The following is a 13,919-nucleotide window of genomic DNA, read 5'->3' as shown; positions in this document are numbered from 1 at the left end:
CGTGGACCCTGCCATGCCCGAGGAAAAGAAGGTGCGGCATTTGATGCGCGGAGTAAAAGAACAGCTTTTCATTGGGCTCGTGCGCAATCCACCAACGACAGTCGCCCAGTTCATCAGTGAGGTGACCACTATGGAACGTACGCTGCAGCAGCGGTCGTCACAATACGAACGCCAGATCCCAGCCACCACATGCTCTATCGGCTCTGACAGCGAGAGACAGGCCCTCGCAGACTTCATTCGAAGTATTGTTCGGGACGAATGGCGACAGCTTCAGGCAGTGGGATCCCATCAACCTGTGTCAGCCCTCGTGGATGTAATCAGACAAGAAGGCCGGTAGGCCGTCACACCGCGGACCCCAATCGCACCACTGATTCCCGAGGCCCCAGTCCTGACATACGCAGCGGCATTGCGATCTCCTGTGCCACCGGCTACAGATCCTGCTATGAGGCCCAGGTACCAGGCTATGCAGTCATTCCACGCCACTGCTTCGAGCCCGCCTCTCGGCTCAAGGTTCTCAAGCACACCCACCTATCTGTCGTCTACCTCAAGACAAAGTGGTAGCAAGGCAAGCACGTGGCGCACCTCGGATAACCGTTCGCTCTGCTATCACTGCGGCGAAGCGGGTCACGTATACAGGAACTGTCAATACCGGCAACAGGTCTCCGCGGCTTCCATCCTGATGCTCGATGCCCGCGCTACGGTGAGCGCCCCCGCGAAATCGAAGCCTATCTCACGGGCCAGCGAACACCTTCGACTGTTCAGCACCACCAGTCGAGATCACCGTCGCCTCACCGGTCTACGTCACCCAGTTTGCCCTCATCGTCTTCCGCTCCTTTCAGGAGCCGGTCACCAGGTCCCCGCAGGGGAAACTAGGAACGGCGACTTTTGGGGGTGAAGTCGTGGCTCAGCGAACTGTAAAAACCCTCATTCGACGCAACGACCAGACGAGGACCATTCCGGTTTAGCAGTGTTCTCTGACAGCAGAAAGATCGTTTCTGCCGAAATCGCCGTGTTCGTCGACAATCATGCTGTCAACGCCCTCATCGACACCGGCGCCGACTATTCCGTAATGAGCGCCGCACTGGCATCTGAACTGAGGAAGGTTACCACACCATGGCAAGGACCCCAGTTGCGCACGGCAGGGGGCCATCTGGTGATGCCTACCGGTATGTGCACGGCACGCATTCGTATACGTACGTCGACATTCGCGGGCTCTTTCCTCGTATTGCGCGTGTGCTCTCGGCCAGTCATTCTAGGAATGGACTTCCTTCGTGAATACGGTGCCGTCATCGACCTCCGTGAATCACTTGTGTCGTTCGAGGATCCTTTTCGCGCTGCAACTGACAGTACTCAATTCCGGAAAAGAGCGCTTCGTGTTACCGACGATTCTTTGACTCACCCACCTCGAAGCAGCCTCTTTGTCGAAGTAGAATTGGGACAAAACATGCCTGACGCAGTAATTGCAGAGGCCAATTTGTCTCTCCTTATTTCACGACAAATCTGTGTTGCCCGAGGAATCATTCAGCCTAGCAATAGGCATGTTCACCTGCTGGTCACGAACTTCAGCGACGAATATCGCCACCTAACGAGACACACTGCCATTGCATATTATGAAGAACTGGCCGATGCTGATGGTTCGCCCACGTTAGCTTTATTTTCATTGAATGGCCACCCTGACGAGGCCTTCGCGAGCACTCTCGACGTAAACGAGAGACTACCTTCGGCTCAACGAGAAAGCCTTTTGCGTTTACTCGGCTCATTTCAAGACTGCTTTGCCACTACGTTAAAGGTTAAACAGACACCACTTGCTCAGCACCGTATCATCACGGAAACCACCGAGAGACCTATCCGACAACACGCCTATAGGGTGTCACAAAAAGAGCAAGGGGTCATACGTGACCAAGTCCAACAGATGCTTCAGGACGACGTCATCCAGCCATCAACCAGTCCCTGGGCTTCGCCAGTTGTGCTAGTAAAGAAGAAGGACGGTACGTTGCGTTTTTGCGTTGATTACCGTAAACTGAACAAGGTCACCAAAAAGGACGTTTATCCTCTACCCCTGATAGATGACTCGTTGTACCGTATACGCAACGCTAAATATTTTTCTTCGATGGATTTACGTAGCGGCTACTAGCAAATCGCAGTGGACTAGCGCGACCGCGAAAAAACGGAATTTATTACTCCCGATGGCCTGTACGAGTTTAAAGTGTTGCCTTTCGGTCTATGCTCAGAGCCAGCTACTTTACAAAGAGTGATGGATACAGTTCTCACAGGGCTGAAATGGCAATCATGTCTTGTTTACCTTAATGACGTCGTGGTCTTTGCAGACACGTTGGAACAACACGTCCAACGCCTTCATGCAGTTCTTCAGGCAATCAGAACAGCGGGACTTTCTCTCAAACCCAAGAAATGTCATTTTTGATATGAAGAACTGAAGTTCCTTGGTCACGTTGTGAGCTATGCCGGCATCCGCCCAGATCCAGAGAAAACCCGTGCTGTTGCCGGCTTTCCCGTGCCCACAAATAAGTGCGGGCTACGCCGATTTCTGGGGCTCTGTGCGTATTACAGGCACTTTGTTCAAAACTTTTCGAAGATTTCGGAACCCCTCAACAAGCTTACAAAAGACGGTGTCTCCTTTGTTTGGGGTCCGATCAGTGTCATGCGTTCGACACCCTCCGAAACCTCCTCTAGGCTCCGCCTGTACTGGGTCATTTTGACGAAAGCGCTGACACGGAATTACACACTGACGCCAGCAACGTTGGACTAGGAGCGGTATTAGTTCAGTGGCAAAATGGCGTAGAGCGCGTGATCGCTTATGCGAGCAGAACGTTATCCCCAGCGGAGAAAAACTATTCTGCAACCGAGAAGGAATGCCTCACTGTTGTCTGGGCCATAACAAAGTTCCGCCCATACTTGTATGGCCGCCCATTCAGGGTAGTTAGCGACCACCATTCCCTTTGTTGGCTCGCAAATCTCAAAGATCCCTCAGGTCGTCTAGCATGATGGAGCCTTCGGCTACAACATTTTGATGTCACCATCGTCCACAAATCTGGGCGGAAACACACCAACGCCGACTGTCTCTCACGTGCACCGGTCGAAAATGCCAACACTGACCTCGAAGACGACGACACTTTTCTTTCTGCCGTATCAGCAACCCGCTTGGCTGAGCAACAGCGTCACGACTCGGAGCTCATTCCGCTCATTGACTACCTGGAACGACGCAATTCCCACCCTCCTCGAAGCTTTGCACGCTCGCTATCCTCCTTTTGTTTCCGCGATGGAGTGCTTTACAAAAAGAACTTTCATCCAGCACAAGCTATGTATCCGCTTGTTGCGCCAACTACGCTTCGTGGTGACATTTTACGTGCGTGTTATGATGAGCCATCGTCCGGACACCTCTGCTATACGCACACGCTGCAACGTATTCAACGCTCCTACTACTGGCCACGTCTCGCAAAGACTGTGAAGCAGTACGTTCGCACATGTCGTGACTGTCAGCGACGTAAAGTTCCACCTTTACGACCAGCGGGACTACTGCAACCAATAGGCCCACCAAAGGCGCCCTTTCATCAGATTGACATGGACTTGCTGGGGTCATTCCCCACGTCTTCGTCTGGAAACCGGTGGATTGTGGTCGCTACCGACTACTTAACACGCTACTGTGAAACCGAGGCGCTTCCAAAAGCAACCACAGCAGATGTCGCCCAATTTTTCGTGAACAGCATCGTCTTACGTCACGGTGCTATAGCTGTCGTCATAACTGATCGTGGGACAGCTTTTACCGCAGAGATGCTGCAGAAAGTCTTGCGATTAAGTGGCACGGAACATCGTAAAACAACGGCTTACCACCCGCAAGCAAACGGGCTGACTGAACGACTCAATAAGACAATTGCACACATGCTGTCAATGTATGTCGACACCAATCACAAGAACTGGGACGCCATACTTCCCACGTAACTTTTGCCTATAATACTGCTGTTCAAGAAAGTACCGGTTTCACACCTTTTCGCTTAGTCCACGGTCGCGAGGTCACGACGATGCTCGACGCCATGCTCCTGCCCGACAACTTAGGAATATACCACACCGATGCGGCCAAATTCGCGCAGTGTGCAGAAGAGGCCCGTCAAATTGCTCGTCATCGTATTCAACGTCACCAAACTGCAGACGCGGGCCGCTACAATCTTCCCCACCGTAAAGTTATCTTTAATTCCGGTGATGAAGTCTGGGTGTGGACCCCTATCCGACAACGTGGCCGTTCAGAGAAGCTTCTTCGCCGCTACTTTGGCCCTTATAAGGTCATACGACGTCTCAGCGATGTCACTTACGAGATTCTCCCACAAGGCAATTCGAGACGTTCCCGTTTCACCCCGCAAACTGAAGTCATTCACGTTTCACGGCTGAAACCATACTTTTCGCGCTGTGAATCGCCAGTGAGTGACTGACTTTATTCGTCTCTCTCTTACATTCTTTCCTATTTTTCTTATTTCTCCTTTAACTCTTGGCTCCACAACCAACTATGTTATTCTGCCTTACGCCGTTCATTTTCCTTGCATGGTAATTTTCATCTAATTTTCTTTTTTTTTGCCTTCATGTACAGCATCGAGACGATGCTTCTTGGAAAAGGGGGTAATGCCACCATTGATGAACGAGCCGCTGTGGCTCATACCCGTTTTGGGCTACGAAGAAGAAGAGAACATTTTCGTTGCTCTGGTTCGGGTTAACTCCTGGCTGCAGGTCTTGTTTTTGCTCGCGACAATATATAATGTTTGCACATAACACTCTTAAACAAAACACCAAACTGATGATCCCTTCCAGCCTTGTTCACGAATGAGAAGTAAGAACGATGTTGGAAGCGATGCTGCCAGACAAATGCGACGACAATAAAAAAAGGGCCGGTGCGTTCACTCAATGCACGGAGGGAACTGGGCAGCTCACACGTGTGTGAATATGCAAGCATCAAGAGTACAACGCAGGCCGCTATAATCTACGTCATACACTGGGAAGAGGGTATGGGTGTGGACGCCTTTACGAAGACGGGGACCATTCATGAAGTCTCTCAGGGGATACTTGGGACTTTATGAGGTCATTCCTAATAGCCCACTCTGTACAACGTTTCGCCAGCACCGGTCTGAATTTGTGCACGTAGTGCGCATAAAACCGTACGTAAACTGGTTACTCTTCGAAGGACTGTCTCTTTTACAAAGAGATCTTATGCACTATTGGCTCGGATATAGAATCGGGGCGATGCTCTTTTAGGAGGCAAAAGCCGCGCTCCAACAGCCTCGTGGAACCAGACATTTAACCGAAAAATACGACGTGTTCATTTATGTTTTTGTTTTTCGTTGCTGCATAAAACGGGCAGTTGGTTCTTGGACTGAACGCCTACGTGTTTTCTTAAACGTGAACAGTGACAATATTCATCGTGAGGTCTTCGAGGAAGCACATGGACACAAAAATGAGATACAGAAGTGGGCGCAATCTAACAACTGATTTGTTTATTTGTCTATTTGTCTACTTGTTTTCGAAACGTTCACTTCAAATGTTCAGATCTGCGCAGCCTGGTCAAAAAAAAAAAAAAAAAAAACTCATGAGCTGGGAACATGGCACAGCTTGTGATCACATGCCCAATGAACACAAGACAGCAGCAAAATGTAATTTTCAAGTAAGGCAAGTGACGGGCGGCCAATATACTTGTCTGTCAGCTTGTCAATGTACTACGCTTCTATTATCTCTCTCAAGGTTCGGTAGCGATGCCGATAATTTACGATAGTGTTTTTTAAACAAGGCACGCATGCACGCTTACTGCAAGTCTGTTAGCCACCAATCAGTTGCCTTACTTGAAAAAAACAATTCCTCTGTTCATCGAGTATGTGAACACAAGCTGTGCTATGTGCGCTCTTCGTGAGTTTGTTTGACCAGATTGAGCAGATCTAAGGGTTCTTAAATGAACGTTAAAAAAACAGTTGCTAGATCTCACTCGTCTGCGTTTTCATCTTAGTCTTGACATTCTTTAGCAAAACTCAAAGATAGAGAAATACATTTTGCGTTGAGGACTCACCCGGTCTTACGCTCACCAATACTTTCCTCAAATGGACTGACTTAGACTCCGACTCGCTAAAATTTTACTCAGCCGGACTCACGACCCGATCTGAGTATAAGCGAGTCTGCGTGAGTCGAGTGATGGGTGCATTTGCCGACCTATGCTTAGCCATGCCTTATCTTCCCCGTGAAAGTACCAACCATGACAGAAAAATTTCACGTGTTTTATGGCATCAAAGAAAATGTAGAAACGTACTCACCGTTGGTGCAGTGTCTTACGCAAACTGACGGGAAGGCCTCTGTTGACCCACATGCCCATAGTCAAGTTCATGGAGATCTCCCGGGCCATGTAGAATTCTCCTTGCGGAGGTTTGTCGTACAGTCTCACCAAGGCGTGATACAGCAAGGTAATGTCCAGGAACACTACCTGCAAGTAAGCAGTGTTGTGATTGCGTGTGTATGTCGTTGAACTCCGCAGTACACTGAGCAGAAGCAAAACGAGAAACTTATTAAGCGGTTAGCAAACCGTGAACGTGCTTTTGGCGGGGCTGTAGTTGTACCTTAAAATGAAATACTTAAATTCGCAGCATTTTGTGAGCGCATGCATTGTGTGAGCTCATATATTATAACTGGAATGCGCGGTTTCGGACAACTGTAAAAATGTACGCAACTGTTTGACAGAGATATAGCAAGAAATGAGGACCTCGCACCTGCGTATGATTTTTTAAAATGAGAAGCCATTCTTAGCGAACCACAGGCATTTTGAGTGTTTATTTCTATGTATCTGTCTGTATGTCTAGCCATACACGTGTGGTTGCTCTCGTGAACGCCTCCTTAAACGAGTACTAACACGGATTTAAAAATTTTGATATTGTTGCTCGAAAAAAAAAACTGGTGTTGAGAAACCAAAACGACTACTGTGGTGCTTGGGAATGCATCGAATATATATTTATTACCACTACCTTAAAAAGACACTTTCGGTTTTGATATGGCTTCTTAGTGATGTTGCCAGAGCAGTTGTACGTCACGTAAAGACAGTAAATGGCTACGTACTAGCGGTAAATTTGTCATCTGCCCATGGTGCACGTAAACAACGATGAGTGAATTCTGTGACACTGACCGTAACTTTCGTGATTTTGGCTGCGCGCAGGACGCAGAGCTCCAAAGTGCAGAGACTGTCCTCACTCGCCGGGACAATGTTCATCGCAGAGGAGCTGGCTTGCAGATGCTCAGCGACGAAAACTTTTAAGTCGAAATAAAATATTTTATGCATGTCGCATAACTCCGTTGTGGGAAGATCGTTGACGCTGCATACCGAGGAAAGAAAACTTGTCCCTTTAACGATGTCTTCAAATTGTACCAGTGCTCCTTTAACTTGCTGTTGACCAAAATTAGTATGGATGGGTAAGGAGGTTCGAAGAATACGTCTGACTGATGACGACGTGAATAACGTGAAAATCACGGTGCCCTCGTCGTCAAGCTGAGGACCCCGACAGGGTTCCCGTAGCTTGCTCCGCGCCCTGATGCTCTAGTAGATAAGGTACTCGGCTACTGACCCGCAGGCCACGGGACCGAATCCCGGATGTGGTGGCTGCATTTTCGATGGAGATGAAAATGCTGTACGCCCGTGTGCTCAGACTTGGGTGCACGTTAAAGAACACCAGGTGGTCAGAATTTCCGGAGCCCTCTACTATGGCGTATCTCATAATCATATCGTGGTTTTGGGACGTTAAACCCCACATATCAATCGCATCACGGTTTCTGTAACTTCATCAAACTTTTTGTTGGGCTTGTTATTATATGTTTGCTAAGGTACAATAAGACGCTTAGCACCAAGAAAGAAAAGTTAGGCAACCACAATGCTTGTGAGTTGTGGTTTTTGCAAGTGTGAGCCTGAGCTTTCCAGTATATCCGTTCTTGGTAGTGTAATGATACCTTAGAGCGTAAAATCATGGGTAAATACTACATTAAAGAAAAAGAGATACATGCATGTTAGTGATAAATCTGTAGCTCTAAATGAAAGCGAATTCCACTTATTCGAATCCCTTTTCGTTTGCCTGCTTTTTTATCATTATAGTTTGGTCAATCTTATCGCGTGTTTTCTGACTAGCATGTAGGGCGATGTGAGAGCTCAGTTCCTGTATATGGCGCTGTTGTTATGATATAAAGTTAGTGGCGAGTGGCGCCCTTACTGTTCTGTCTCCAATTTTTCTTCCTTGATGGTACGTGTCTGCTGGCATTTCAATAAGCGATTCTGTTAATTAGGCTTAAAGCTGCACGCAAAGTTCACAATCTCAGTGGACTTGAGTTGGCTCGTCGGGAGAACGTCCACTGCGATGGGGCTGACGTGCTAATGCTCAGCAACGAAAAGTTTAAATTAATAATAGAAAATTCACACGAGTTGTTTGTATCCGGTGTGTGGAGACTGTTTACACTGCATACCAAGGAAACGATGAATGTACTTAAGAAAAAACCCAAAAGCGTTTGTCTTGCACGTAGCAGCTGCTATGAGAGTTTGAAAGCAAATGGGATTGTCCCAAGTATGCATTGGAAGGCGGCCCGCCCGAGTAACTAGAAATAAACTAGCTTAAAATGTGCTTGTGGGCTAGTTGGTTTGTCATATTTACGATAAACGTGTTTCGTGTTTGTGTCTTATACCGGTGCGCACTGCCGTTAATGATAAACGTACCTTTCGCGATCTCTCCGGATTGTGTCAGTACTCCTTCAAGGGCCATTCACTGAACTTGGTTTACGTAGAACTATAGCCAGGGTTACCACCCTCGCAAGCAGGAGTGCTACATACCAGCTTAACGCTTCTGGTGTTGCTAATATCCATGTTGCTGTCGGCATCGTTACACAACTGGTTATATGAAACGTATGTGACTACTCAACATATGTCTGTCCTTACAAGATTTGCACATATATATTTTGCAGATATATATTTGACTTCAACTAAAACTTTATTGACAATAAGCATGTTAATATACCCGCAAGACAATGGGGTCCTGTACACCACACCGCCCAAAAGAAAATAGGACAACGCCTCAACGTGAAGGTGATCTTCAGCACCCCTGACAAGTTGTCCCAGTTGACTAACAGGACCTGCCCCGTAAAGAGAAACGGAAAACATTGCATGGTTAGGCACAGGACGCAGTTTCTCGACTGTGCGCTGGGCGTGGTGTACAGTACTTCATTGTGTTGCGGTGCTTGTTACGCGGGCCAGACGAGGAGATGCCTAAACGAATGCTTACGGGAACACGCCAGTAATGTTTGTAATGGCAAAGATGGCTTCCTGGCGCAACATGTCAGCACGTGTGGGTGCACTGCGCTGTTCGAAAAGACAACAGTTCTCGGCAAGATTAAAGAAGAACATGAGCGTATAACCTATGAGGCTGCTCAGATGGCGCTTGAAAGAAGTGCATGCGTAAGCAAGCTATCAGTAGCTCTGTCGGAAAGAGAGATTTGTTTTTGAGTTGCGAGGTTTGGCGTAGACGGCTCAGTGATTGTTGATGATAGTTCGTATCTTTACATCTGTCATTTTTTCGCTGTTGGTTTTTCTGTTCACTCGAGTATATTAGCAGCCTTATTGTCGATAAAACTTTAGTTGGAAGTCAGTGTTTGTCCCGTCTTTTTCCTGTCCGCCGCGCATTTTTTCGCGCTGTTAAGCCTCAAGTCTGAGTGAGTGCTTTTTACTACTCACCGGACGTCGCAGCCACAATGGCGAGGAACAAATATATGTCGTGGAGGTGCTGGCTCTATACGCACGTTGTATCTGACAGCTGTTTACCATTTCTAAGCTTATCAATCCAAGTTTCACGTTGATTCTTATCCTGTCGACACATGTGCGGGGTGACACCGGGTAATTCTGCAACTTGTCGAGGGGTACTGTTCCTTTAAATAAGATGCCTTGAAAGAAAGTGGCTGCGTAATGCAGAATTTTGAAGGTGTTATCGTGAAGCGCACAGCCGAAGACGGAAAACCTTTCTTTTTAACGAGAGTTACAGAGCAGATAGAAATTAAAATTTTTTTCAGCGCATGGTGCTGCTCTAGAAACAGGTGACGCAGGTGCTGATCTTGCCTAGGACGTCATGCCGACGGTGGTGCCAGCTCTTCCAGTGGTGGGCCTCGCATCCAATGCTATGAGAGCGTGAACTATTTGACGCATCGTGCCTGCGAATGGCCCGAAAATAATCTCACTGTCCCCATCGGCGGAGTACCAAGAAGAGATAACATGCGGGCCTGTAATCGTAACGTTGATTGACTTATATGTGGGGTTTAACATCCCAAAACCACCATATGTATATGAGAGACGCCATAGTGGAGGTCTCCAGAAATTTCGACTACCTGGGGTTCTTTAACGTGCACCCAAACTTGCGCACACGGGCCTACAACATTTCCGCCTCCATCGGAAATGCAGCCGTCGCAACCGGGATTCGATCCCGCAACCTGCGGGTCAGCAGCCGAGTACATTAGCCACTAGGCCACCACGGCGGGGCTAATCGTGTCGTGTTTTCAATTGGCGTAAAACTGTAGGTCGTGTAGCGATGTTCTGCAAATGAATATAGATCAACTTCATCATCCCGTGCTGCCTCGTGGTACCATGCCCCGCCGCGGTGTTCTAGTGGCTAAGGTACTCGGCTGCTGACCCGCAGGTCGCGGGTTCAAATCCCGGCTGCGGCGGCTGCATTTCCGATGGAGGCGGAAATGTCGAGGCCCGTGTGCTCAGATTTGGGTGCACGTTAAAGAACCCCATGTGGTCAAAATTTCCGGAGCCCTCCACTACGGCGTCTCTCATAATCATATGGTGGTTTTGGGACGTTAAACCGCACAAATAATAATAAATAATAATAAAATGCCTCGTGGTACCAATGCATGTACCCATTGCTCATCCATGCAATACCGACAAGCCATAAGTTACACGTAAGACGAACGAGCGAAATATCTACAGGGTGATAGCAAATCACCTGGAAACGCAGCACAAGACTCTGCAATAACCTTAATAACCACAAAACAACCAATTATATATGGTACATAAAGCACGTCACATTGAGTTGCCACTACATATATTGCCCAAGATCACTGTAAAAGTTAATGGCATCAGAAAGTGTTTAGAGATGATGCTTCTGTGATACAAAACGAACAAACGAACAAACAATAACCAAATGGCGTTACCAGCACTATGCGCATAAAGTTGTTACTGAAAATTTGAAGGTATACCGAGCGAAGCACCAGTATGCACTGTGGGGTATCGCGTGTATGATCTCGTGGCTGCTTCTGCGCAGAGCGGATTGAGGGAACGGACAAGGCGACGGTGAGTTAAGGCAACATTTATGCACAGTATAACCAGGGCGTTACACATTCGGCACTGGAGCCGACAACTTATTGGGCTCGCAGCGAGGTGCGACAATGACCAGAGATTTCTTCAGTCACTTTCTCTCTTTGTGCAGCTTGGTTATATTGTAGCCCTTGGGGATCTCTTTCACCAGCCAGTAGTTCGAATCCTCCAAACCGCCATTGGTCGCTGGCTGAAATCGGACCCGTGGATGAAGGGGTTTGTCGCGCATTGCGCGAGGGTTCGCCGTCAGTTGCGTCAAGCGCGCCGCAACAGACGCCGTGGATAGCATAATACAGGCATAACAGCACCCTTTTAGGTTCTCAAAGAAAAGTATACAGACTGGAATAGAAGAATAGGACGGCTTAGAGGACTGCAGACCTGTCCCTACCTTTTTTGCACTGAGCACATCGTCGAACGTTTCCCTCGAGAATACCTCCTTGGCGGGAATGATGCCACCCATGCGGCGTGCCTTGGCCCACACTTGTCGTTGGTAGACGTCGATTGAGTTCTGCATGGTGCAAACCGCAGACGTGTAATGTGAATATACTGATTCAGGCTAACTCCATTATTGTTTCTTTCACTTCGGACTTACTCGTATTCATGTTGTAACCAAAAATATTCACCCGTCAGGAATCACTCACACTTGTACCGAGCGAGGTTCTAGTTGCACTATCCCGGCTCACTAGTTAAGAGACTCACCCCAGTTATGCAGAGATGAATCTTGCTCTGCCTAAGCACATAAAATGGTGTGACAGTCGAAGTTCGAATGAGATTGGTGACCCATGTTAGAAGTAGCGAGGATCAGATTCGCCGAAATATGGATTTGACTCTTGACACAGAAAAGTAAAATAAAGCAAGGCAAAAAACCATTATTTTTTCGACCATGCTATTTACGCCCGAAGGTGGGCGGCCAAATTAGTGCAAGTAGCTGTGAGTTGATAGCCTAGCCTTGTTAATTGGCTGTCGATGAGGATCCCGTGAGCACACTGCAAACCACTCTAAATCAAATTAAACAATCGAAACCACCATTTTTTTGCCGAAAAAGAACTCGGAAAAATTTTGGTGTTAGGTTGTTTTGCTCCGGCAAAGGGCGTATTTTTTTGGTAACGTTGAAAGATGAGTCCATGTGTGGTTTCGATCTGTTGTGCCCAAATATGGGTTTGTGTGCGCTTAAGAAAATGAACTCCAGCTTGAAACCGTTAATTAAAAGTCTTTTTGTGCGCTGTATTTTATTGTTTAATTTCTAGCTGTACGGCAGTTTACTTCTGTAATGAATTGTTTTCTATATTCACTACTTTAGGAGATCCCGATTCACTTTTTGACTATAAGACAATGTTACAAGCTGCCACTCTAGCGTCGCCAGTGCGAAGTCGGCGACGGGAATGACAGCAGGTCGGTTCGTTCCGTACGCAAGCAGAGACAGTGAAGAGATCAGAGACGTGGGAAAACAAAAGAAACGTTACTCTAGTGATATTGCAGCACACGGGATCTAATACAACACTTCAATACAACTAACAAAGTACATCGACACTTGATACAACTAAAGAAATATATAACAGAAACAATAAATCAGCTTACGAGAGAGAACTATTACAAGCTACACAAACTAACAACTATCGAACTACGGATGAGAAAGTTCGAAGATATAAACAGGTGAAGGCATACGTGTGATGACCGGCAGCGTTGTGTCTCCGACGATCGGATGCGAGAAGTCGAAGAGAGTTCTGGCACGACTGCGATGTCGGCGGTGTTGCAACGCTGGTGGCTCCGGGAGGCTAGTGCTTGCAGGTGACTTCGAGCAGGTTGAGCTAACTCGAGGCAAAGTCCCGATGTCTACGTTGCAGACGTTAATATCGCGTCACAACTAGACGAACGGCTAAGTTTAGGTGGCCAGCCGATACAGAGCCACACTAAAAACTTCTAGAAGAGATGCTTGTTGATCTCTTTCTACACCATGTTGGTCAGCGACTAGTCTGCCTAGCAGGGCAAAATCCTGCGCTTAAATCCCTCTGATGTCTCCTCGCTCTCTTCCTTGGGGACAAGAGACCTCTACCTGGGTCCAATCATGCGCGTTTAATTGATGGGAAACTCCCCCCAAAAATATTTTGACACCACCCCTTTTTTAATTGGGAGAGGGCCCACAGCTAGCGAGAGTGACAACCTGTCGGGTTGTTGTCATACGGCTTGGCCACCACAGCGTTTCCCACGCTTTTCCCCGTGGGAACGGTCAACCACTTAGCTCTCAGTCAGTGCGTCTTGTAGTCTAATCCTTGTTCGGGGTATACCGCGGCCTTCTACGACCTTGCAGACGTCGCCACAGTTACAAAAGGATTAACTGTCGGCGGCGACGTTCTAAGACGAGCGCCCCATTTTGCCCTTTTCGGACCCCTTTCATGCGCCGCCGTTTCTCACGGTCAGTCGGGGAGTACGGCGCCCGTTAATTGCCGTGACGCGGTGTCGCCAAAAATAGCCGTCCGTGACAGACATCCTCCTGTATGCACAAATTTTGTACTGATTCGCTGACTACAGCCATTTCTCATTCTGA

At 47.8% G+C, this 13,919-nt stretch overlaps 1 pseudogene; it reads right to left on the bottom strand.

Moving 5' to 3' along the window:
- Positions 1-13,919, bottom strand: part of LOC119161724 (glutamate receptor ionotropic, delta-2-like) — a 158,473-nt pseudogene that overhangs the window by 23,047 nt on the left and 121,507 nt on the right.

Source organism: Rhipicephalus microplus, chromosome 3 (assembly GCF_043290135.1).
Source record: "Rhipicephalus microplus isolate Deutch F79 chromosome 3, USDA_Rmic, whole genome shotgun sequence".
Classification (NCBI taxonomy): Eukaryota; Metazoa; Arthropoda; class Arachnida; order Ixodida; family Ixodidae; genus Rhipicephalus; species Rhipicephalus microplus.
This window is presented reverse-complemented; position numbering and strand designations above follow the sequence as displayed.